Source organism: Athene noctua, chromosome 9 (genome assembly GCF_965140245.1).
Source record: "Athene noctua chromosome 9, bAthNoc1.hap1.1, whole genome shotgun sequence".
Taxonomy (NCBI): Eukaryota; Metazoa; Chordata; class Aves; order Strigiformes; family Strigidae; genus Athene; species Athene noctua.
In genome coordinates this window covers 11,928,501-11,954,520 of record NC_134045.1, presented here as the reverse complement: position 1 = coordinate 11,954,520, position 26,020 = coordinate 11,928,501, and the positions used below count along the sequence as shown (strand labels likewise).

General features: G+C 41.4%; 1 protein-coding gene across 3 annotated transcripts in view; it reads right to left on the bottom strand.

Annotated features, from left to right (window-relative positions):
• Nucleotides 1–26,020, bottom strand: part of ZNF423 (zinc finger protein 423) — a 235,233-nt gene that overhangs the window by 100,625 nt on the left and 108,588 nt on the right. The window lies entirely within an intron of this gene.

Sequence of the window (26,020 nt, the reverse complement as noted above, 5' to 3'; positions counted from 1 at the left end):
AAAACCCCTCTTGAATTTCAAATGAGGTTTGAGAAAGAGAAATAAAAATATATTTGTACACATAATTCACAAATATGCCAACACATAGTATTAATAAAAAGCATTTTTCTTTAGCAGGTTTAACACCTGCTCACTGTACTGTAAAGCAATAAATGATGAATAAAGAAAGCGAAACACAATGTGCAATGAAGCAATACAAACATTCCGAAAAGCTACAGTGTTAAGTGATCACCTGTGATTTTGTGGGTCTTTTTAAATGCTACATCAAGGTGATTTTAAGTAATGTCTCCATTAAACACAATCCTTCAGTTGTGTCTCAAAACTGTAACAGAATGAAAGGCTGCTCAAAAGCAGAGTCAAACATCTAGGTGAAATAAAAGCATCAGATTTGAGACAGCTCAAGAAAATCAGAGAAGAGATCTGTACATTACCACATTCATTCATATGAAAGGTAATGTTGCCTGCTAGGTACAAAAACAAACAAATTAAAAAAGCCCAGAAAATCACCATTGGAGATCTCAAGACATCACAAAAGAATCAACTTCAGGATAAACCGACAATGGCCCAGCCTCTGTTATAATAACTATTTCCTTTGCTCAATACGAGGCTTTGGAAAATATTTTATAATTTGATATTACCATAAAGAAACACAGCACCAACTCCAGCAGCAAAACAGTCATTTTAGGAAAAATACATAAAACGTTGGCTGCTTTCATAGACAGAATTGTTAACAAGAAACAGAAGAGAGTGAGTTCAAATATCCTAATTCCAATAAATATGGAGATGTTGAGAGAAGAAAAAATGCCACTAGTCCGATATAACACTGAACAATGGAATGAAGCAGAAATAAAATTCATATAAATGAGGGAAGGCGCTGACCACATATACATTTGGAGATTCAAAAAACGGAACTGGTTATCCATATACATTGTCCTTATAAAACATTTAATGTTTCTACTTCAGCTCTTACTAAAACAAACCAATAAAAAAATCCCCAACTGTGCGTGTAGGCTGCCACACGCGCACTCCTTGTGCCTGCCAACTACAGAGTCGCCAGGCGGAGAAGAGCACATGTACAGCGGAGAAGCTCTCAAAGAAAGGCTCGGCTAATGAGGATATCACCACCGTAAGAGGCTAGCTCCTGTGGCACCGTTTGCTTTGGCAAAGACCTTCTGTTTCATCCCAGGAAAAAAAGAGAGCGGTGCTACCTTGGAAAAACTAAACCAAATAATCACACACCAAACAACTTTTCCCGCGCGACGGGGCACACGATGGGGCTGCCGCTTTTCCAGGATGCGCAGGTCAGGTGCCTGCTCCCCTCGCCCCACGCTCCCCCGTTTAATTAAACTTCCTACTCCAGAGTGATGCTGGACACCAAGAATGTGCTTCCTCCCACTCCGAAAATGCACCCTGGCTCTCAGCAAGCACCGGTGCTTCTGAGATGCTCAAGATCTTTGTGCTCAACTAACTCCTCTGAACCAGGCCAACCCTGAACCTAAAACACAGACAGCAAGCCCCTGATTTTGACGTAAATTTTCCTCAGGCTTCATTCCCCCGACCATGAACCAGCCTCCCTCTGCAGCTGCAACAAAGCCTCATGTTCCCCATTGAAGCCACCTCCGCTGCCCGCCCGCTGCCGGCGCAGCTTCGCGCTGCCCCCGGGGACCCCCCGTCCCCCGCCCGCCCCGTCCCCCCAGCTCTGCCAACAGCCGCGTCCGGGGCTCCGTCCCCACGGACCTGTGGCCACGGGCCGTCGGAGGGAAGAAGGCAGCCGGCTGCCAGCGCCTGGATTAGGGGCCCCGGGGAGGTGCCGGTAGCTCAGGGCTGGCTAATTCCCTCCTCTCGCCAGCTGGGCTCCTCCAGGGGAAAGGAGACAAAGGGGAGCAAGAGGGGGATGCTGGATGCTGGGCCTGAACTAGGGCAGCACATGTTGCGTTTGCTACCGCTACTTCTGTCTACGGGGGGGTGGGGAGGCGGGGGGAAGGAAAAACAATAGGAAAAAAATTATACCACCATTGTGTTATTTACTGCTCAGGCTTGCTGGCTGTAATTAAAATAATTTAAAATGTCCACTTTGCAGAAACTGTTATAAAAATATATGCATTTTAAGTATCTTCCCTTTTGCTGCCAGACTATTGGTGCCTTGTGCCAGGCAGCAGCACACTGAGGAAGGACTGCACTGGGGACAACTCAGAGCACTTAGAACTGCTCAAGTGAATAAAGCTTCATTGTTCTGCTTTGAAACTGTACATGCAGTGGGCCAAATCCAGTGGTAACACAGGCTGGGCTTTAACTTCGTTACATCCATATCTGCTTATGCCAACCATTACATTGGCCTACCATGCAAATCGAACAAATCTTTTAGGTCTCTTTTTCCTCTGAAACAAACCCATCTACCTCAAAATGCACTATAACATTCAAATAGGGCCAGTTCCCCTCCAGCTGCTGCTCTTCAAACGTATTGGGCTATTCAGAAAACACAATCAAAGAAAGCTGGTATTACTTTACGAGTGATGCACAAAGACATTGCTGTACTAATATAATTTGTATTCAAAAAAACTAACATTTCTCAGATTGAAAAGCTCAGTTTGTAATAAAAACGGAAGCATTTACATAGACACTTGAAAGCAAAGATTGTCTCCTTTTGTTAGCTTGATTTAGACCTTTCACTGATTTTCCTGCTTAACTTTTTGATTCCTTGCATTGCACAGTTTTCTCATACTTTTACAATATAAAAAGAATTAGGAAATGTTAAGCCCCAGAAACAACCTACCTTGACTTCTTTACAAACAAGACACTAAATTACTGAAGGCCTAAATTGAAGAAATTAGGGAAAACTCATTATCATTAATCTCTTTATGGAATGAAAAATAGCTCTGTTAATTTTAACTTGCCATATTAAATTGAAGAAAAGACCTATAATGAACTGAGAAGGAAATTCTAAGGTATTTTACCAGAGTAATATTTTAGTGGGAAGATATATTTTAGATGTGGTGTGACATGTCTGGCAATGATGGTTAGAATAATAATTCTACATTAATGCAATCAAAGGAATGTAGCAGAATGAGAAAAATCACTTTCAAAAAGGAGATTAAAGTCATTAAAAATGGCTAATCCTGTAAAGTGGGACTGTTCTAAAATAGAGAATCACATGGCTGGAGCAAGGTTTTTGTCATCTGCGCGTAAGAGAATCAAAACAAGTATTAAAAGGGTAAGAAAATTCAATGAAAAGTTTAATTAAGAAAAAAAGAGCATTAAGGAAGCTTCAGAATGTCAGTAGTCCTCGGGATATATGTGTGGGTCATGAAGCTTAAAGGGCCAAACTTGATAATCAATCTCAAAGTGGTACAGTAATTTAGCAACTTAATGTTCAGCACGTTTATAGGACTGCAAGCATTTATCATCGTCACTGAGGAGCTAATTCCATCCTCAGTGCATTCAATAAATGTATCTTTCCTTCTAATAAGTGCAATTTGGTCAAACGGAAGTATAAATCATACTTCATTCTCTGTTTATCTTCCAGATAACATGAGCCAAATTCAGAAATACACTTGCGAAGCTGAAACAATAAAATGAAGTCTTTAAAAATGTGATCTCTCTTAGAACGGAGACAAACAGCACATCACAGATTACCAGGAGGAAGCAGCACTGTCATCTCAGCATACACTGATGACGATATATTATTATTTCAAAGATATACTGTTAATAGAAGTAAAATGGACCAGACAAAATGTCACAGTCCCTGCAAACACCTTCCCCCACTCAAAGCTAGCTGGAAATGTTACACTCCCGCCAGACTGGGCCGAGCTGCGTTTGAAGCAGTTGCAGAGGGACGGGCTTGCTCAGCTGTCTCGTCACCTGCGCGGCCCCAGCCCTGGGCTCAGCGCTTGTGGGCAGGGGCTGCACAAACCCGGGCTACCCCCCAGCCAGATGCTTTTTCTCTTACGAACAAAAGGTACACACAGAGACCCCATTTGCTGGCCCAGGCCTGAAGTTCATCATGGCCTAAACCCTCTTGTTTACCAATGTAGAGTATCATCAGGTTCCCCTCTAGTGAAAAACCTCCCCACTCTCTCACCCCTATGTGTGAAGGGTTCGAGTGGCTCTTCCACAGGGCCTCCATGTGCCTGCACACTGTGGGCACGTCACAAAGTGGCCAGAATGGTATGGGAGGCCAGTTTATTCCAGCTGGTTTGGGTGCGAACAGCAGCACACATTGAACATGATGGGGCTCGGGAGAGGCCGCACAACCTGCCCAGGCATTGACAAAGTAGCCAGGGCTTGGCCAAAGAGGCAACTTTGAGACTCCCCTCCTGAACCCAGAAGGCATCTCCATACAGGACAATAAACTAAGGAGGTTAGATTTGGAAGGTGCTCTTATTCTATGAGGTCTATTCCTCTAGCACAGAGCTAGTACACAAGAGAAATGTTTAAATTAACAAAAACCAAAACCAAAAATGAATTGTTGAGGAAAGGATTGCTGTTTGATTTAAATTCAGACTTCCAGTTCTCTCTGAGCCTCTCCGCTGCACACAAGTTAAAAATGGTCAAAGCACTCAAATCACTTTAGACTATTGAGTGCTGATGGAATTCTAGCACCCAAAAAAGTAAGGTACTTTTGAAACCAAGCTTGGCATCGTAAGACACGCTTCTGAACTGTGTTTCAGTTCCTCATCTCCATAATAGAAAAAAGCCATCTGCTCCTCAAGGGCAAATTGTAGGGCTTATTTCTGTATAGCTGTGAAACCCCGAGACATCCGCAGATGGAAGGCCGGATAGAAATACTGTCAATTTCAATAATTATTATTATCATAGATGTATAACTATGATAATACAAAACAGAGATAGAGGACTGAGAAATCTTCAGTACTGGTTACAGCTAATTTTGCATTGCTGCACTATGTATTAAAGCCAAGGATAGATCATTACAATGGATTATAGTAAGAACCTCACGTAGCATACACTGCTCTTTTACACTGCAGTGCTGGTGTGAAATAATGCAAATCAAGTTTACATAGCAAATGTTTTAAGTTTCAATATTTTCAGTGCACTGTGACACCTTTTAACTTTTTGTTGTTGTTGTTGTTTAGCCCCATTTTCCTGCACATTCCCCACACAGTTATAGAAAGTAAATAATAAAAAATATCATTAATATTCCAAACTCCATTTTATATGCATATATTAGCTTCAGTGAATGTTTTTGTTCGTTGTATCACAGAAGGCAATAGTAGACTGTGAACCACCAGCTCTAGTGGCAATGAAAGCGTTTTTATGCTGACACTGCACCTATCTCTGAATGGTATTGTAACTCCTGGGCTGTGACTGAAACCCAGCATTAATGCGCACTCAAACACACTTCACTAAACAATGGACAAAAAGATTTCTACAACTTATTTATATTTATCCCTACAATAATATCATGCAACTGTCCCCCAGAACTGGTCAACCCACCCTTAGCCAAGGCACTAAGGAGGGGCCCTGGGAAGTTCAGGCTGCTCTGAAGAACCCTATACAGAGCTCCAGACTTCAGCAACATCAGCTTCTTTACAAAACAGTCTTGACAGTTTTTTATTTTAAGGCACTATGCCATTTTTAAAATATATATACAAAAATATGTATAAAATGTTCAAAGCAAACCTAAAATTGGATAAAAAACTAAGAGGTGTTAATATAAGTGGCACCACAGGCAGTGCTTTCATTATTATCTGTGAGTTGAGAAAAATGCAGTTATACCAAATTATACGCTTATGTGGTAAGCATTTTTGTTGGACTAAATTACCAACAGTTACTGACTCTTTTTCCAACTTCTCAGTTTTGCACTGCAATACATTTTTAAGTGAAGCTTTTAAAAAAGAAAGAAAGACGTCTGGCTCAATGGAAAGTATATATAATCTAATTTTTTTTCTCATGCAGAGAGTAACTTGGTATTTAGAATACAAAATCAGCACAAGATGTAATGCAGAATTTCAAACATTAAACTTGCTGGGATGTCTGCTGCAGATAAACTCTTACACATAGATGGTTTAAACCTCGGTGTCTGTTTAAACCTTTCTGTAGTGATCAAAGATACATCTAAATTAGTCTTTTTTACGCTGCAAGTTAAAAGTACACACAAATATGTCTATTGAAGTTTAGCTGATATATAGAAACTTGTTAAGCCAGAGTAATGTATGCCTAAGCCCTTGTCTTTCATTAGCAGAGATACCAAGACTCAGTAATGACCATCGATAGGATGATACATAATTCTATACAGATGATAAAATCAGAAAGTTATTTTTAACATTATTTTCTCTTATGTCAGTCTCTATTTTGCTGGTAACAAAAAATTAACATATCATTAAATAAGTTATTTCACACTTCAATAAATGGCATAATAAGGGGTGGAAGAGAAAGTTTTATGTTAGATCTAGGAATAAACTAAATGCTTTCAGAGTTGAATCACTGTTTTTCTTTACTCCCTTTGGAAAAGCAGCAGATACTATATTCTGCTGTGCATCATGGACTTGGGACTGAAAACAGCTGCACTCTAATTACATGTAAAGTGTACCAAAACATTCCTTTTATCACAGACTGTAAATCTGTTAGCATCTGTCTCTCCTTTGTTTCTTCCACAAGATACAAGCTTGTTTCTACATTTTTCTCACCTGTAGCGGTAATTAAAATTCATTATAAATGAAAGGAGTGAACACTAAAACAAGTTCCTCTGTGTACAGTTCTAAACTCAAATTAGAAACAGCTGTTTGCTAATTCATGCAGTGATGTTTTGTCGTGCTCTGTGAATCAATAATAACTCACCCTATTTCTACCAAAATGTTAGGATTATACATATATTTTGCTTAGCAATTTGCTCTTCAGAAATGTTCAAATGCACATTCAGTCTTTTCTAAGCGAGATTAGAAGATGATACCAGCAAAATGATCAGTGAATTAACAGAAAGATCTTAATAGCTTGCTGCTCATGCTTACCCTGCTACCTGGAGGGTCCTGTGCCATTCTTGCCTGCTTTGATACCTACAGAGCATTTAGCAAGAAGGCACACTGTAAGACAGATGTAAAAGAACAAAACTGTATAAGGGGTCATGCGCACACATCACAGATGCAATAGTCACACCGAGAGAATACTATAAAATTAGTCCTTCAGCTATGACATATACAACTTTCAAACATAAGGAATGACAAAGCCCTTAGGAAAATAATCCTACTAGAAAAATTATTACTTATAATAATTAGATATAAAATTAGTTATACTAAATGGCAATACTTATGCTGATTGTTAGTAATATTTCTTAATGTTAACCAGAGCACAAACTTCATATGACCCTACTGGCCTTACACTCACACAATTATATTCTGCACTTCTTGTTACTTGAGGTCAACATTTATCGTGATTTCAACACCTGATCATACAAAACAAAGAGATAACACACAGCAGTTAAGAGATTTGCCTGCTTAATTTTTTGTCTAAACCTAAGGATACAAGTGGGGGGGTTGCAACATTTTGAGCAGACCCCATGGCAGATTTGCAGAGCCTCCGCTCGTCACAGCAGGACCAGGGCCACCCCTGACCTCTGGACTATTGCAGAGCCAAAGATCCAGCCCAAAGCGGTGGAGGAGCATCAGCCTCCATAAAGGTCTCTGCAGTACATGCAAGTCCTTTTCTCATCTATACATATTTTTATCTTCCTCATGTTTTGTTACTGTTAGCAGGGAGGGTGCTTCCCATACAGCACAAACCCAAGCACTGAGATTCTGAAGCACTCGTGGAGAGGTGGCCAACGGAAAAGCCTTTTTGGTGGGATGAAATGCATGCGATGAATGTCCTTGATTTATGATTTGCTCCCTCCCATTTGATCCAGCAGCTCCAAATACAGCAGGCACCTGTTCTCAGGCTGTTTTGCTGAGTACCCTCAGGCGTGTGCAGTCAGAAAGACTTGACTCGAGATCTTTCCCTAATTCATACCCATAACTGAGCATCAGAAATACAGACTAGTTGCTGTTTGGAGAAACTCAATGAATAAAGAAGCCAGAATTAAAGAGACACTTTTCTCCATGAACTAACCAGATCAGTGTGATTTAATTTAATGCTTTACTGTGCTCATTTTCATGTTTCTGAATTGTACTTTCAAGTGAAGATTAAGTCATCATTTACAATCCATTTAGCTCATTCATAAAATTCATTTAAGGGTCATATCCTGCACAGTGAGCACAGAGCCCCGGAAGCTAGCACTGAGAAGGACAGGCAGCACTTTCCACAGGATGTTCAGCTTGTGCAGAATCAAGTCAAGAGCTCATTTTGATGGCTTGGGCAGCAGTCTGGAGCAGCAAGTGCCTTTAAAACTGGGGCAGTGGCAAACTAGGCCAAAGAAGAGTTTTGCCAAGACCTGATAAACTGCCATTACTGCTAAGACAAATGCATATCTGCCTCTGTGCTGCTAGACAATATTAGAGTTGTGTTTCCATTTCTGCAGAGCTGTTTCAACTTTTTAGTCATGTATCAATTCTGAGCCAAAAGAACCACTAAGAAGGGAGAAAACTGGGACCAGACACCACAAATGCTGTGTGTCTTCTGGCTGGGGTCACCAAAAGTGACTGGATTGCTAGGTTGACTTTCTATGATGAGATCGTCAACTGATGCTATGCAGTGACCTAACCTCTAGGAAAATGGATTTGCAGTCCCTGTCTTTTAATGGATGAAAAGCACTTTCCCAAGAACAGATTTTTGCTCCTAAATGAATATTTTCCATCAGTGCTCAGTAGAAGAGATGTCAATTGCCATGTTCCAAACCCGAGAAAAACCTCATGTTTCAAACCTCAGCCCTCCACAGGACTTTACTGCCAAGCTTTCCGGCCTGAGGAATTTAAAGCTGGTCATATTATTAGGGCAAGTTGCAGGGGAAAATAAAACCGGCTTGTTAAGTTAGAAAGAGTAGGCTGTTCCAGACTCTCATTTTGATCTAGGTGGGAAAACTGTGACGCACTTACAAACTTAATGGGTTGACGTTCATGATGAATAGACCTAATGCTGAAAAACACATGTTGGCTGAAATTACTCAGCAATAAACAAACAGTAAAAAACAACAACATCCAGATTTTATACTGCCTTCAAAGAACAAGGGAAGAAAAATCAATAAATTACATGTGACAGACAGTATCAAGTAACCTGTTTTATAGCTACGCATATGCATTATTGGTCTGACTTCCAAATGTGCTGTGTATTCACATCAATCCTATTGAAATCAATAGGAACAGCAGTTACTCACCACTTCTGAAAACTCAAGTGACATAAATATGAAATACAGCCAGTTCTACATAGAGGTATTTTCAGAAAGGTGCATGTATTCCCTATCCCTTTCATGAATTCAGAGTCAGATTTTCATGCAAACACTGTGAATGGAAATGAAGCTGCACTTGCAAACATCCAGCTTCCACAAGTCTGGTGAGCGTAGCTTCTCGAGGCTCTCTCCTGATTGGTTTTGGAGGGGCTCGTGTGCCCCCGTCACCCCAGCGATGGTATCCCTGGAGCTAATGAAGCCACCAGCTCCACCTCACCCAAGCCTGGAGATGGGGTTTGCTCCAGCTAAGCAAATCTCCCATTTCTTGGGGACAGTATGCATTATGGCAAAGTACAATTAGTTAAGACTCTGGGTTTGTTAATGAACAATTTTAAAAAATATATTTAATTTAAAGTTAAAAAAGAACACCCGGAAATATAAAAGCACACTGCTGAATATGAAGCACATTCCTGAGTACCATTTAGATAAACATTGGTTATGAATCTGCACCATGTTTGTGACTGGCCTGAGGGGAACTGCATTAAACAGAGGTAGGAAGAAGTTCTCCACTTATCAATACCTGACAGAAATAACTGAAAGGTTTAAAAAGAAAATTACTATAGATTTTGTGCTATGCAAGATGAAAGCCAAACAGCATGGTTTGCCTAGGAGAGATGTGTATTCCACGCTGCATGGTAATGCTACTTCCTTTTCACTAACAGTATCCATCATTTTAAATAAGAAATTACTTTTAAAACAAGCAAGCAAACAAAAGTGTTTGCCACCTGGTAAGAATCTTTCTTGGTACATCAGTGTTCCCCTACAACAAACGTGCTGCTTGAGAGACCTTTCATGTTTAACCGGCAGTGACCCAGCACCTGTGATCTGAGGACCTGCACTGCACCACAAAACAAAACCATCCACCAAAAGCTGCTCTCTTCTTCCTACACATCTTTGCCCTTTTGACTGAAGGGCCCAATGACAAATCATGTGCTCATGCAATGACTGCGCACTCAGGTTTTCAAAAGAAGAGCTGCGGCGACAGCTACAGTCTGTCTTCCCAGGGCTGACGCCCGTGCTGGTGCAGCCCAAGGAGGGATCCCGCACCCGAGCCCCAGCCCAGCTGTGCCCACTCTGCAGCACCGCAGGCTCACGGTGCACCAGACAGCCTGCTCCTGCGGACACCAGGCAGTGAGGTGAGATCAGCCCATGCTGTGCCCCGTCTCCTATACCGTGAGTCTGCAGAGAGACTTTTTGAGCCTCTCTAAATTCTTTAGGGGCTTCTCAGGATGTCAGCCAGCACCGACCACGCTCCAGAGAAAGCCTCCCGTAGGGAGGATGCTCATCAGTGCAGGCAGGGAGGCAGGGAGAGCACAGCTGGGGAGCCAGAGCAAATCCAACCAGGAGACAACAGCCCCTCCGGCCTCTCTATGCTCCTGCCAAGAGACATACAGAGCCCAGCAGAAACCTCCCCTCCAACCACGGCTGCTCTTCCAGCCTCCGCTGCAGGTGCCACACTCTGCCCACATACTGGAACATGACGGCACTCTCCTTAAAGTTCCCTAACAGCAAAGGTATCTTCCCCTGAATTGTTTAATACGGCCCTAGGTGCTGATTGTCTGTATTCAGATAGCTCTAGTTTAACCAACAGTGTAGGTTTCCTTCTGGCCACATGTGTGTGGTTGTTTCTTTCCCTCCCACAAATGTGAACTGTATGATTTATTCTAGTTAGCAACGGTCTCTGTGCCTTGGCCACAGATACATGAGAGTGAATTTATAATGAGGAAAGGTGCAGGGCACAATGATTTGTTTAAATGGGATTAAAATTAGAGTTGGATCATACATTGAATCATCCCAGTTTATCCATGAAGAGGACAGACAACGAACGTCTTGGCACTTGCAAACAAATACCTCTTTCCCCACCATATCTCCCAAACAGGACTCCTTCCATTTGAGAGCAGTCTTACACAAACATTGGCACTGATATCAGAGAATTAAATGAAATAAAAGGAAAAGCTATAGTCAACAGCTTTCTCTCTTAACTACCCACATAATGAGGACTGGCTATACTTACAAAAAAGTATCTGTGAATGTTAATAGACTAAACAACTCAGTAAAAGTAATGAGGAGGCAGTGGGGAAAGAGAGATTGAATTTGCCCTAGAAAAATGCATCTTGGTATTACAGGTGCAGAAAGCATTTGACTTTCTATAGAGAAGTCCATTAAATTAAAAAGTGGGTGGAAGCTGTAGGTGGGTGTTTAGGGTGGGGGCACATTTCCTGCAGAAGAAAAAATGGTCAAAAAACCAAAATGGTAACAGCAAAACACAAAAGAACAAAACAAAACAAATAAAAAACCACAAACCAAACCAAACCAAAAAAAGCCAAAACAAAAAAAGCCAAAACAAAACAAAACCAAAAAAAACCTAAACCAAACCAAAAAACTCTCAGGGAAATCAGGTGTCAGAGGTTTAGTAGACACACATGCTCCTCCAGAACCAGATGTGTTCAAGAAACCATCTCCAGTCAATTAATGGCTGGAAACATGCGCTCCACCACCACCACCACAGGTAAATTAATAATTTTTTTGTTCTTCTCCAGGTGTGAAAAGATTTTGTACCTGCACCTGGATCTCTGGTGTGGGGTGTCTCATGTGCCCATAAACCCCATGTACAGTGAGGCAGAGAGGAGTTACCAAAAACCTACTACTGAAACACAACTGGCAGATATCTGGAAGAAACTGTGTCCCATGTCTACTGTCAGAAAGAGGCAAAACAGTGACTTTAAGCTGCATAAGCTCACACACTGACTGTCTAAAAGAAGATATGTCAGTAAGCCGGACATAACTGAGGAGGCAATTTAAATTTTGGAGGGGAATGAAAAAATATTTTTTTCATAAACACCACAAAGAGTTTTAAAGCTCAGACCAGCTTCACCCTACAGTCCTAAATGCCCCTAAATATCAAAAAACCCTTGCTCCCTCCCTGGAATCCATTTGGTTTTGTCATGCCCCTTTTCCAGACCAACAGATGAAGCTCCCTGCCCAGGCAGAAACACAGACTGGGCAACTCTGGTGTTTCCCACAGGAGAGTGACAGAACAAGGTACCCAGATACAATTCACATATCATTATTTTGTTTTGTCACGGTTTTTCTATTATTTATTTTAGCTCTGGCCAATAAGGCAAAAATTTTCAGGAGAAAACGGATTACCTGGATTCCTGTCTGAAACAGGAACTTCAGCCCATCTCACCCTTGCAAAACTGAAGTAGATGAATGGACGGTTTGAATAAAAATTCCGTAACTGCTCCCTCACACCTTTAGCCAGAATTGCTTGTGAAACTGAATTCCACTTCCTCCATCTCATACTCAGTTCAGCATATGAAAATATGAGTACCAACAGTTATGGAAGTACTGACCTTGGCTGCCCATCAAGACGTAATTATCTGTATTTGAGATAGGAGTTCAATGTCTTCTGTTGAAAAATGGAAACTCAGTCATGGAGCATCTGAGTATAAAACTAATCTGAGTAGTAAATACAGACTGACATACAGCAGTAACTGTATAATTTCAGATGATTCACTGTACATGTTGGGGTCCTGGATTCTTAGGAGCTGATTGTTAAAGACACATCAGACGTTTTTTTAGAAAATCATTTCACCCATTATTTAGGATTATCATACCATGTATCTTTGGATTTCCTATGAACATAACCATCGCCCCAGACCTCCTGGCTATCTGACATCAGGAAGGTTGCAATATGATGTCTACCCTTAAGTCACTGTACACAGGCTTAGGAGTGATTCCATCTTAATTCAGTTCTTTGGCTGGAACTAAGATACTGGATCTGATCTGGTTTTTTTCTTACTGTGTTGCTCTGTATCAAAACAACCATTTTCCTGTGGGTGGTACCTAACAAAATACAAAGCAGAGGTGTGAGCACAAAGGAAAGAGACATTATAAATGCACAGAAACACACCATGTCAACACATATCAACTGCCAAATACATATAAAAGCATTATAAAAATACAACTGAGTCATTATTTTAGAGTTTCACTATATTTTCCATTTTGAAACTTTTTGCTATCTATCTAATATCATTAAAGAAGCTTCCATTGCAAGCACTGGAAAGCAGATACCTCCTAACCATCCTACACAAATTCCTGTCAGAATTTTTGTGCAAAGTGTTATCAAGTAACAATATTTACCATGTACAGTAATTATGAAAAACTCTGAGATTGTGTAATTATGTATTTTAATTACATGATCTGATTAGCTTTTTTAATCACTTCATAAAAAGAAAGGAAATTCACTGAGGTTGTCAGAAAGTTAATAAAAATAAGGTAATTCACTGCTAAGGCTCACCATGGTGCCTTTCTAACTACTTCCTTGCTACACCCCACTGTGCCTAGGTATTGGAGGTCAACTATAAGTATTAATTTCCTTACTTTTATTAACTTTGGTGACAACATTCATGCGCTTTAGGCATGATTTTGTTGGTTTGGATTTTTTTTGTTAGAAAACGCTTTTCATTAAGCTGAATGATACTTTAAGAGATGCAAACTCCTCAAAACCAAGAACCTGGTTGACCCAAAACCCAACTAGAGACCTAGCCATGACCTGCTCGGTCCCCAACCTCCTTGAAGGATGTCAGGGGAAGCCACTGCAGGAGTAGTCACTGTCACACAGTGCCACGCAAGCCACACCACCAGCCTACAAAACCCACCCAACTTAGCAATGGCAAACAATATATCAAGAAAACTGGCTGGTCACACTCGGTCACATTAAATCGGGGCCATCAAGATGCATGGAAAGTCAACACAGTGCTTTGAGAAGAGTTGGATAGATGGAGGCAGGCAGCTGACCAGGGCAGCCAGCAGAGACAACGTGGGTGGCAGAAAGTGGTGCTTGTCCCGACATGAGGGGCTGGGCTCTTCCAGCTTACAGTGACCACAACAGCAGCCATGGTCCCAGCCTGAGGAAGGAGAGGACTCGGCATCAGTGAGATGCACAACTTCTGCAGGAGCCAGGACAGCCAGCTGCTTGCCCTGGGCAGCAGAAATCACCCAGGGATCCAACTCTGAAATATAAGCAGCCCCTCAAAAGCGTCCTACTGGCTGCTTGCAGTGCAAACCAGGGGCTGATGTGTGCGCGAGTGTGCAGAGAGGGTGGGGCAGGTAAGGAAAGGGATGCAAGGGATAAGTTGCCTTCTCCCACTCCTGAGGCAGGACAGAGCACGGCTGTTTCAGCTCTGGAAAACAATTTTTCTAACTTTTGGATGCGGTTCTGCTCTAAGGAAACATTTTGTTTATATCCAAACTGGGAGTCTATAATGTAATACTTGGCTATTGGATTCAGCAGCTCTGTTTTGCTCATTTTTGGTTCACCCTCTCCCCCCGTCAGCCCTTCTTTATTTTCCTCCTTCTTTCTCTTTTTACCTTTCTACCACCTCTCCCTTGATTCTCTGGGGAGAACAAATCACTTTGGGAGATTTAATGGACTGACAAGAACAGAAATTTAATCGGTGTGTGTGTACACAGGCCAGGCACATCAGAAGCAACCGCAGTGCAATCCATTTGGGCTGCCCCACCTGTGACCCCAGCTGGGCCGGGCACCCCCCTTTCCGCAGGGGCAAGACGGGGTGAGGTCCTTCACACTCACGTGGGACCTTGGTCTTGCTTGCTTCAGGACTGCCAGATGCTGACAAGCCAAAAACGGTTATTTCAGGAGACTTTTATTAATATAGAAACAGCTGACACAAAATGCATCTCACTGGGGAGGGGAAGCATGCTCCCAGAAGTAAAAGACCACTAAAAAGCCTCTTTTTTCCAAGAGAAATCTAAAACAGTTTCAGGCCAGATATCACTTTGGTTTTTCATTGCCATTTTAGGAGACTTGTACTGTGTCCTTCCAGTCTTGCCCCACCCGTGGAGAATATTAAGGGGCTGCTGCAGCCTAAAAGGAGCAGATTTGGGCAGAGTAAGAGATGGTGTAAAGTGCCTTCAGAAAGTAGAAACAACCCCAAAGAAAATCTGTCTTAAAGAGAACAGCCGCTGGTGGGGAAGCCATGCTCAAGCCTCCCTGCTAGCAGCACCTTTTGCTGCCAAATGTCTCCCCACGCCACATGCTCAGCCCTGGGGCAACGGGGGCACACATTCAACTGCTGCCTGGGAAAAGACATTGAAAAGGTGAGGGCACAAAATTATTTAAACAAGCTTTGTACAGAAAATGGAAAACTTTGTGTGCAACAACATGACTCCTTTCCCTTTGTACACCATTTGCTGTTACAGATTACATTTGCAAACTATAGCTTTCAATGTAGTGTAGCCATAAGCAAGCCAACAGCATAATTTTCTTCCTGGGTAGTTTTGAATTATTCTACTAACAATAAAGTGGAGATTTGGAAAAAAATAAGAAGACAAAGAATCCCATTCTTCCCATGTGCTTGTAAACCTGAGTAGACTTAGAAGAGACCATCTTTTAAACAACCGGTATGATTTACTCTTGTTTGTGGTGCAGGTGCTAGCTACTGCCAGTAAATCTTAATGGCACACAGTGAGTGATACCTGACACTCTGCAAACTCACTACCTCAAAGAACTTGCTCAGTTAAAGGTATTTGTAGTGTTTTACTTTCACCGTTGCCTGTATTTTCACTTTTGCACTTTTATATGGCATCTCCACTCAATGAAGCTACAGTATATCTGTGACACTTTAAAGCTTGCTTTTCTGTGCAATTGGATGGCATAAAAAGGACCATGAAACTATGGCTTTTAAAGTAAGTTTCCTGGCTGATAGTGCAGATTAAGAGAGGTATAAAAGACAAATACTGAGGACAAATATCAGTTATTTCCAAAACCCGAAAGTGTTTTCTAGAGTGAATCACAGCCAACCTCAAACCCAAGATATCCAAAGAGAAAAATCTCTATCGTCACACATACTCAGCCTTGCCATTTTGAACTGCACTGTGCTCCTTACTAATCACCAAATGATCCAAACACCTTCCAGGACCCTATTCTATGACAAGTTATTTTCTAACGGAAATCAGTAATTTTGAAAGTTACTATGCATTATTGGCCTCTCTCCTTCCCTCCACTTATGTTTTTCATCTTGTTTCTTTCTGCCATTTCTCCATCACCTCCCAAAGTCAAATTACTAGACTGCAAATGGGGGGCAGGTCCAGACACCCAAGGGGAGAGCCAAGATCTTCTCTCTGGGGAAACTACCATAGTGAACTCAATGACTATCTGTGATGCTTGCTGGTACTAGGGAATAATATTTCCCTTGGGCACTTTCTGGATAGAGTCTACCACCTGGGTTAAGTCATTATTACAATCAAGCAGAAAAAAAAAGGGGAGGGAGAGAAAAGATGAAAAAACACTACAGCAAGCATCATTAAAGCTCATCAAAAGTGCATTAGAGAACACCTGATAATATACTCTGAACATTAATGATCCTTACGATATACCATATTAATGCAGATGTTATCTGAATTCATGGAAACAAAATTTTCCATTCACACTTTTTCCTAAAATAGGTGTTGGAAAAAAACCTCTCTCGATAATATTAGTTGCTAGCATTTTTTCTGTCTCTGGAAACAAATAAATAACACCTCTGAACATGTATGCGTTGCTGACCACAAATCTCAAACAAGTATTCTGACTTCAGGATGCTTGTTGGCATTCACTGGCAACGTGGTACAGTTAAAATGGATGATGGAAAGCCAATATTAATAAAAAGGTTGTGATTGTGTTGCTTAAATTGGACTATTATCGCTACTAAGATCAATTTTACTGGCAGCCTTAAGCTCTCTGATGCTGGGCAGCAATTTCCCTTGCAATTTTTTCCCCTTCACATTATGAGGGAGACGCATGAATGCCACAGAATTGATAGTACGACTCTGTTATAAGGTGCTAAGTGCCAGGTTATAGCAAGAACAGCTCAGTTGTCTGAAGAGCCTAATACTTCAACCAATAACTGAAATGGAGGTCAAAAAATTAATTCTAGGCACTGCTTAAATCCTATGTTCCTCCTTTACGGAGACTGCAAATCATGTCAAGTTCTGCAGAAATAGGTTTTGTGGGGGTATTAGAGGGTGAATTACTGTCATCTAGGTGCTAGTGCTTAGCAAAGCAAGGACTATCAAATCCATTTTGCCAAAATCCAATGTGAACTGCTGCTCTCAAAGAAAGAAGGTCACCCAACCAAGAGCACTTCATAACAAAAGCAACGAAACAAAACAAAACACCTCCAAAACACACATACATTCTTACAAAGGAGTGTTTTAGAAATACGCCAGTCACCCCATTTGCTTATTGCTATTTGAAAGCTGAAGAGAAATCTTTTTCCTAAACAAGGAGCTGATAAGGTTTGCCGCATCTCAGAATTACTTCTAGAAATACGGGAAGCAAGAATTATTTTTAGTGCAGCTAAGAGGCCAGGCATATTTCAGGCAATCTCCCAGAGCCTGCTTCTATACCATGTGGGACATAAACCCACAAACTATGAAAGAACCCAAATCAGTATTGTTTTCTCAAGTGACATCCATTATCCCTCATCTGAGAAAATTAACACGTGTATCCAGAAGCTCAATAAACTAAGCTCAGAGCTAAAAGACTAGGATTAACTCTTTCTGTGTCACAATAAATGCCATCTTTTTAAGTCAGCAAACTGCTAATATGTCCTATTTTATATTCAGTGTTTCTCCCATTTAAAGCAAATAAGGGCATCAAAATACATTTACACTCAAGCATAGTTTCAAAATGTTACAGTACGCAGGGTAATCGAGAATTTCCAAATTCCAAACAGCTAAAGAGATATAAAAATGGAGATACAGAGAGGCCATTAGACCAACACATGCTGGTTTGGGTAGCATTAGGAAGAGTGTCACGAAATGAATAAAATGCAGCTTTTTGTGCAAAGTCTCTTATTTTTTGACATCTGAGTTAGCCACTGTATCTAGCTGTAAAATGCTATGAATGTTAAATATAGGCAACCTTTGTTTCTCTGCCAGCTTATATCAACATCAAATGATTATATCTGAAGATTTCTATTCCAGGCAAGTGTTCAGTACTTTATTTCGTCTTCCTGATCTGCCAAAAGGTAGGATATTCAACGGATCAGATATACTTTTTGTCTTCTTTTTGCTCAGATTAATAAATTGGGCAGTCTCTAAATCTGAATGGTACTTATTCTGGAGAGTTAAACACAAACACTTAGAATGATTGATAAAGCTGAATTTCCTATGTACATAGGAAACTCCAGGCAGATATTAATTCCAGACAGGGTTTTACTACACTGCACACATGGCCCCACACTGTGACATGCTAACATACATTACTAGGTATCCGGAACAAAAGCAAGGAAGGCTTTTCTTGACCCACCAAGTGCATTGTACTTGTTTCCAAATAGTACTCTGGGATGGCTAACTTAGGAAAGCAGTGAAGAGTGAGCCACAGTTTTGTGACATTAACGTATGAAGTCAGGCAACTTTCTGCAGTCTGTATGTTATTCCTCCCAGCATCACAGAAATGGATCTTGCATCTGGTGGTATGTCCTTCTCAGGAACATTTTGCTAACTAGCTACCCAGCAAGAGTGCAGGAAACACAGTGTCTACAGAACAGTGAATTCTGAAGCAGGGATAATAATAATAATCTGATCATTACCCCAGTGCTTTAAAAATCGGACCCCCTGGCGAGAAACCAAAATAAAACATCAAAGGGGGCCTCCAAAAGCCAGGCCTAGAATCAACATTCGGGTGAGAGCCCATCACCTACTTACCCTGACAGCAGGCAAGAAAAGTTGGAGACATCTGCTTGGAGGCCAGGGGTCAGGCTGGCCGGGGCCTGCACAGCACAGCACAGGATGGAAACGTGTGTATGTATTGGGTGTACGTGTTCAGGCTTTGGTAGCAGGGGGGCTGCAGAGGGGGGGGGGCTTCTGTGAGAAGAGGTCAGGGGCTGTCCTGTGATGGATGCAGCCAGCTCCACAACAGACCCACCACTGACTGACCATCACTGAAGTGACCATAACCCCCCGGCCCTCCTGTGGCATAAATTAAAATCAATTTAATTTTCCCCAAGTTGAGTCTGGTTTATCCATGACAGTAATTTCTAAGTAATCTCCTCATCTTTATCTCAACTCATGAGGTTTTTCACCTTATTTTCTCTCCCTGTTCTGTTGAGGAGGGGGAGTGAGAGAACAGCTGGGTGGGCATCTGGCAGCCGACCAAGGTTAGCCCACCACAGTGTAGCAGACTGCAGAAGCCTCCCCAAAATAAGAAAGACTAAGCAATACCTAAATCTGTACCGTTGTGTTTGTGGGCCTGAATTTATTGCTTGCGTGAGAGTATGTATTCCATTAAAAACATTTCTACCAGTAACATGAAATGCAAGGACTTGCAAACAGTATACTACTGAACTCCCGAACTGGATGCTCTGCTTACCATCACGCAGCTCTCAAGGTCACTGCTGCCTGCACGCTAGTTATATATGCATGTTACCTCAGCTGGGTTGGGGTTCACCTGTGCAGAGGGGTGACTGAGATGGGTGGGACTTTTCATGGAAGAAGGGAGCAGCAAGTTGTTCCACAGATAGCTTAGAAAGAAAAACAGTACATTAGCAAACGTACCATGTGAAACACTACCCAAACTGATTCAAAGACAGGTTTTTGTGGGTGCTGAAGCACGGAGGGCCTTAAAAAGCAAGGCGGCTTCTAAGTTGCTCCAACTTTTAGAAATCAAAAATCCACCAATGAAAGAGAAACTTCCATATTTTTTTCCTATAAAAGAGCTTTGATTTCTTGGAAAAATCAATAAGAGTTGATTACTGAAAATGGCAACATGAACATAAACACCCTTCAGGCATCTCTCAATACCCTGCAAATCACATGGCAGTGCTAGGCACATGCCACTGCCGCTAATCACATCCTCTCCCATACAACAGATGAGCTTTCTGAAGATGCAGTGGATGAAGAAACTACCAAGCTGAAAACAGTGCCTTCACTAAACAGTGCTGTTCACACCAGGCTTGTGGCCTGGCTGAGGATGTCACAGAGAAGCTGCTTTCAAAACCTGGTCACAGGGATTACTTCAGTAGTTGAGATAGATGAGGCAAGCAGTGTCTGTGGTACCAGGGAGCATCCAGTGATCTGAGGTGGTTTTGATAGCCTGTTGAAGACCTGCTCTTCTGTAAAGTTGTGACAGGGTGCTCTACAGGTAAACATACAATCAAGGCATTTGGAGAAGTCAAAGTGTCAGTGGCCACATCACACAGACCCACACACGCAAGGCCTCATGATGTCAATATGTATTCTTGCACTAATCTCAGCCTAAAACCCTGTTACAAGGTCTCCATGAAGCTGCTGAAGTTAATTAAAGACTATCCATGATTTCTCTCCACAGCAGCACTTCATCTGCACTTCCTTTTTTCACAAAAAGATAAAGCAGCATCTGTAAAATAAAGGACGCATTCAACTCTTCAAATGAAAGCAGAAGTCCAGACTTTTTGAATTGGATGGTTGTTTAGCCTTCTTAGTGTGACCAATGAACACCCAAGTGAGTCGAGCTCTTTCTTTGCCCACAGAGTGAAAAGGTGAATGTTTTGACATGAAGCATTTGCCAGACACTCTGCAAAACGGCCTTCAAAATGGTACTTATAACTATTTTCCAGCTTCTAGCAAGGGAGGTGAGGGGACAGGATCACCAACTCTATCATCTGACCAAGACAACAGTCTGGTAGAAGTTGACCTTTTTTAATCAAGGACCCACTTGCTTTTGAACTCTGAATGGAAGATACTTAGTTTGCAGAGACCCACTTTCATTCTGCTACAAGGATGTGGCAGAGCCTTGTGGATGTCTGGCATGATTAAAAGGAAACATGGCCATAATATGTCAAGTCACAAATCACTACAGACTCTTCCCAATGTGAGTATGTGTAGGAGATCCCACATTCCACCCATTCATATGGTTCAACTGGGGAACAGTTGACCAACACATGGCCCCTTGAAAGTGAAGGTTTTGATTGTTTAATCACAATCGCTTGTTATTCTTAATTACTTGTTACTTTCATTACAGTATGAAGTTTAACCTGACTTCCGCTGGGAGAATACAAGTCATGAAGGTGGTTTCCTTTCTGATAATAGGGAAAATTTTGCTTGTAAGTAGGGAGAAGGGATCAGGGCCACTTCCAATCCACACCAGCAGAATTAGCTCTTGGAAGCAGCACAAATCACTGTGTCCCTTTTTGATATTGATACCTATCTTTGTCTAATCCTTCATGACTAAGCAGCCTGTAAATAAACTATAGAGATGGGGTAGGACAGTACAGTGCAGCTATTTAATAAAGAAAAACTAAGAAACTATCTTTTTCCACAGACTACTTAAAACAAGGTTCTGGAAAAAGATATATTGAGTCTTACGGGCAGAAACAGGTGCTCAATGGCCCACAATAAGGATATTTAATTTCTTTTGTGACTCCAAATGAAACATTTTCAAACATAATAATTTCAGCAGACACATGAAAAAAGGCCAATTGAAATTTTCTTAACGGTTGTTCTGTTAAGTCAGACATTTTGTTTATCATAATGCCGCATCTACGAGTTAATGCAAGCCATAACCCTGAAGGAAGCCATCCATTTCACATTAGCTATATCCTCCCCATCTCGTCCATGGTTTTTTTTTACTACAAAACAGCAACATCAAGAGACGGCTCTGTACTTCCTCACAGTTGCACCCCACTAACACAAGGATTTACTGCTGCACCGAGGGAGCCATATGGAGTCATAGTGCTCTTCTTTCCCGTCCCCTTTTCCTATTAAAGCTGAGACATTTAATGGGCAGTTCCCCTTAAGACGCACATGCATCTACAAACATCTGGCAACTCAAGAGCTAGCGGCTCTTGGTATGTTCTATAATTTCTCAGGTTTAACCTGTGATTCGGCTTGGATCCAGGCTGTCAGTGATTTGCAGAAGTAGGAGCTACAGCACTCACCCAATAACATTTTCATCTGCGCAGACAAGCTGTCTGCAGTTGTAAATAGGAGTATCACTCTGCACAAGCATATTTCTATGCATTAAAAAGTGCAAGTCCAAAGAGGTGGCTCCACGCTCTTTGTTCATTAGAACATACCCTGTAATTCCATCGGGAATATTTATTAGGAGGGGCCATAATCCACTTAACATCTTCTGACAAAGTCTATCAGTCTTTAACAACTTTGATTCCAGAAGTTCGACAGCAATAAGGAGGAAAATTCAGAAAGAGAAAGTGACTTCCACAAAAATCCCCCTTTATGAACCTGCATGCCCTGTGTTAGCAGACATGATCATCACTTATTTGTACCTATCGGTTCTGATGATAATTGGAACCCACTTGACACTTCTGTTGAAAGGCAGTACCAACAAGAAATCTAAATATTCAACAAAATCGAAATTCAGTAAGTGTATTTATCTTGAAGTCACCATCTCTAAAACTGTTTCAAAATATTTGTGTGTTAAAGAGAGAGGGAGGGAGATGAGGGAACCCTGCTTCTTAAATCAAAATGACTGAATAACTGCATTAATGAACACAACTTTTTTTATTTTTCAAGTTCAGTGAAAGAATGCCATCTATGCAAAATTTTGATCCCACATTACAAAATAATTACATGATAATTACATGAGCATTAAGATGTCTACCCCCCGAGTAAAGCCACTGCACCCAACCGCTAACTAAGGCAGGCCTGGAATGTTTCAGCTTATTAAGGAGAAATCCAGCATTGAGCAAAACCTCCAGCTGAAGCAGATTTCCACTCTTTTACTCCTCTGATTTCTAATTAATAATTAAAACATGTTCCTTTCTTTGGAAACCCAATTAGACTTGCGCATCAGCCTGAAAACAAACTTTTTTTAGTAGCTAAGCTACTTCTCATGGTTTAATGGGGCGGCAGGAGTGTTTTCCACACAGCTCCACTGACACAATTCATTTATTTCTTTCCATTCTACAATGGATTTTGTAATCCATCCCCAACAATATAAACATTACATTTGCACAGCTAATTAGGATGTTGGCAGTGTGAATTAGTGACCCTCTGATTTCTTCCAGTCAGGGCTGCCCCTGCTGCCTGCACTACTTAGGATTCACAATTAGGCAATTATATTTTCAGCATCTTTCTTCCACTCTAATGCTACCTCTTTCCTCACATTCAGTATGCCCCTATGCACTAAATGAAGAGTTGTGTTGTTTATTTTGGGGTGGGGAGCAAGGGAAGGAAGGGAGGGATGTAGGGAAGCGAAGTGTGTCACATTCAATCCTTTTCCCTTTCAACCTCTGCTAACTTGACATCAGAGAATGATAGAGGGTCTGGGAGACTGCAAATTATCTCCATAAATGTTTTAAAGAAGTGATTATGCGGAGTTGGTAGGAGATATATTCTGACTGGGAATGAAGCAAAGGGAAAGAGGGAGAAAATAAATAAATCCCGTCGCTGGGTGCAGCGGGCTGGCACTGAACCTCCATGCAGGGCCGTGGTGACCAAGCTGTCCCCAGCCACAGGACGATGACAAATTGGAGAGAATTCAGAACAGGGCAACAGAAGTGATTAATGGGCTGGATGGACTGATTTATGAGGAAAGGTTAAAAGGTCTAATTATATGTATCTTTGTTAAAGAACAGCCAAAGAGGGTGCAGGAACTGCTTACAAGGGGTTCACATACAGTAAACACCCTTAACACATTCCACCAAGCATATTCGGAAGAGCAGGAGGTGATCAGAAAACAAAATTTTACATACTAGACACCAGGAAGACATCTGCAATAAAGGTTAGAAAAGAGCTGTTTCCAATGGGAAGGACTAGAAACCTCATCATTCGAGAGCTGTAATGGACAAAGCACTAAGAAAATACACTGCAGGGGATAATGTCTGTTTTAATGTTGATGCTTGTTTAACTCACTGACTAATGTACACTGTGGAGACATAGCATCTTTGTTAAAGCACAGTTTATATCTCTGAGTTCTCCTCTGCTGTGAGAAGTTCTCCACTAAAATCACTTATTATTAAAGGCACTGCAAACATTCTGGGCCAAGTATGTGCCACCCCATATGAGCTCTCAATCCACAGCCGAGGAATCCAGAAGATCGAAGAGTATCAGTGAGGGAAAAAATTAAATCTCTCCATTCTCAAATGTTAACCCAATGGTTTCAAAGTTCTGTAATCAAAACAAACAGAACCTACCACCCCCTAACCTCGACCACTTTGCCGAATAAAAATGTTCTCTATTTTCTTCTTTAGACAGGGAGTCACTTTTATGTCCTAGGAAATCAAGTGTTTAAGAGCAAATTAACCCTGGCATTTGTGTGACTGAAGAACAAAAATAAATCAAGAGAACTAAACTGTTAGAAGTAATGAACCTGATACTTTTACTTATACCCAAGTAAATTAGGAATAATGCCATTGAATTAAGCCAATGGAAATACACTGAAGTAGAACTGGTATAAATTAGCAGAGGACCAAGCCAAACATAACCAGAGTGACACATTTCCAGGCCATGTGCAGAGCTCAGCCCAGGGAAAATAATTTACAGTCAGCTCATGGAGACAGGAAGCAATGATGGCAGGCGCAACAGCTCCAGAGCTGCTGTAGCGCGAGCAAGCAAAGCCGGAAAATCCACGCGCTGCTGGTCCTCTCTGCGAATCACAACAGAAAGCAGTCCAGACCGCAGCACTATTGGCAAATCATTGTTTGAAGAGTAATTCCACCTCCAATTTTGCACTGCCACTATTCACAAATACAGCTATACATATTGCCTATAGAGACGTGAAACGTTTCAACTTGTACAGCGACCTGTCCATCATCTTTCCTGTGCATGAGACTACACACAGCCTCAAGCTAGTACAGCTGGACCTCCAGGTGCCAGATTAGGAGAAACCGAAAAGGTCCTTTTCCAAGAAAAATACAACACTCTTTCCCCCAACCCCTGCTCACGTGCATGGGTGAGAACTAAGCAGGCTTGAGGGGCTTTATTTTTTCCCTGCTACATGACCATTAAGCTCTACTGTACAGATCTGATTCTGCCAAATTCTGTCACTTAATGTTTCAGATGTAAATTATAAAAAGAGATCAGGGAAAAAAATACAGTAGAAAACAGATGCTCTAAACTAGTGTGAGTTTTTTTTCCAAACTACCATTTCCATTATTCGGTAAGCAGAGGAACATGACAACATGTTCACTGCCATAAAAAAGAAGACAATAGTTTTCCCAAGCTTTGCCATTTAAAACCATTCCCTTCCTTACTGAAGAGGCAAAACCGCCTCCCTTTGACAAACTAGACGCCTCAGCTAGACAAGGAGCAGTACACAACAGTTAGTAACACGTCAGTAGCACGCCAACAGCACTACGTAGAAGCTCCATGTTCTGACAATACTTTCCCAAGGGCATTACAGAGGTAAGGAACTCAGTCACTTTGTGCCTCAGTTTCCCCATCCATGAAATAAGAAACATAATACTGAACTGATCTGCAAAGTTTGTTTAAAATGTCACTGTGAAATGAAACAGCCTTGACAAGTGAGTACTTCAAGTTGAGCTTTCACTTGATACCACTAACGTTCAACTGAACTTCAACTTCTCAGCTGACACCACTAAAAAGATTTATACAAAAACTTCACATATCCATGAAACAGCCTTCTTGTGTAATTTACAGTACATTAAATCACTATACATCAGCACAAGTTCCGTGGCTCTTAGGACAGTCTGTAGAAAGCCCTGAAAGCACAAAACCCTG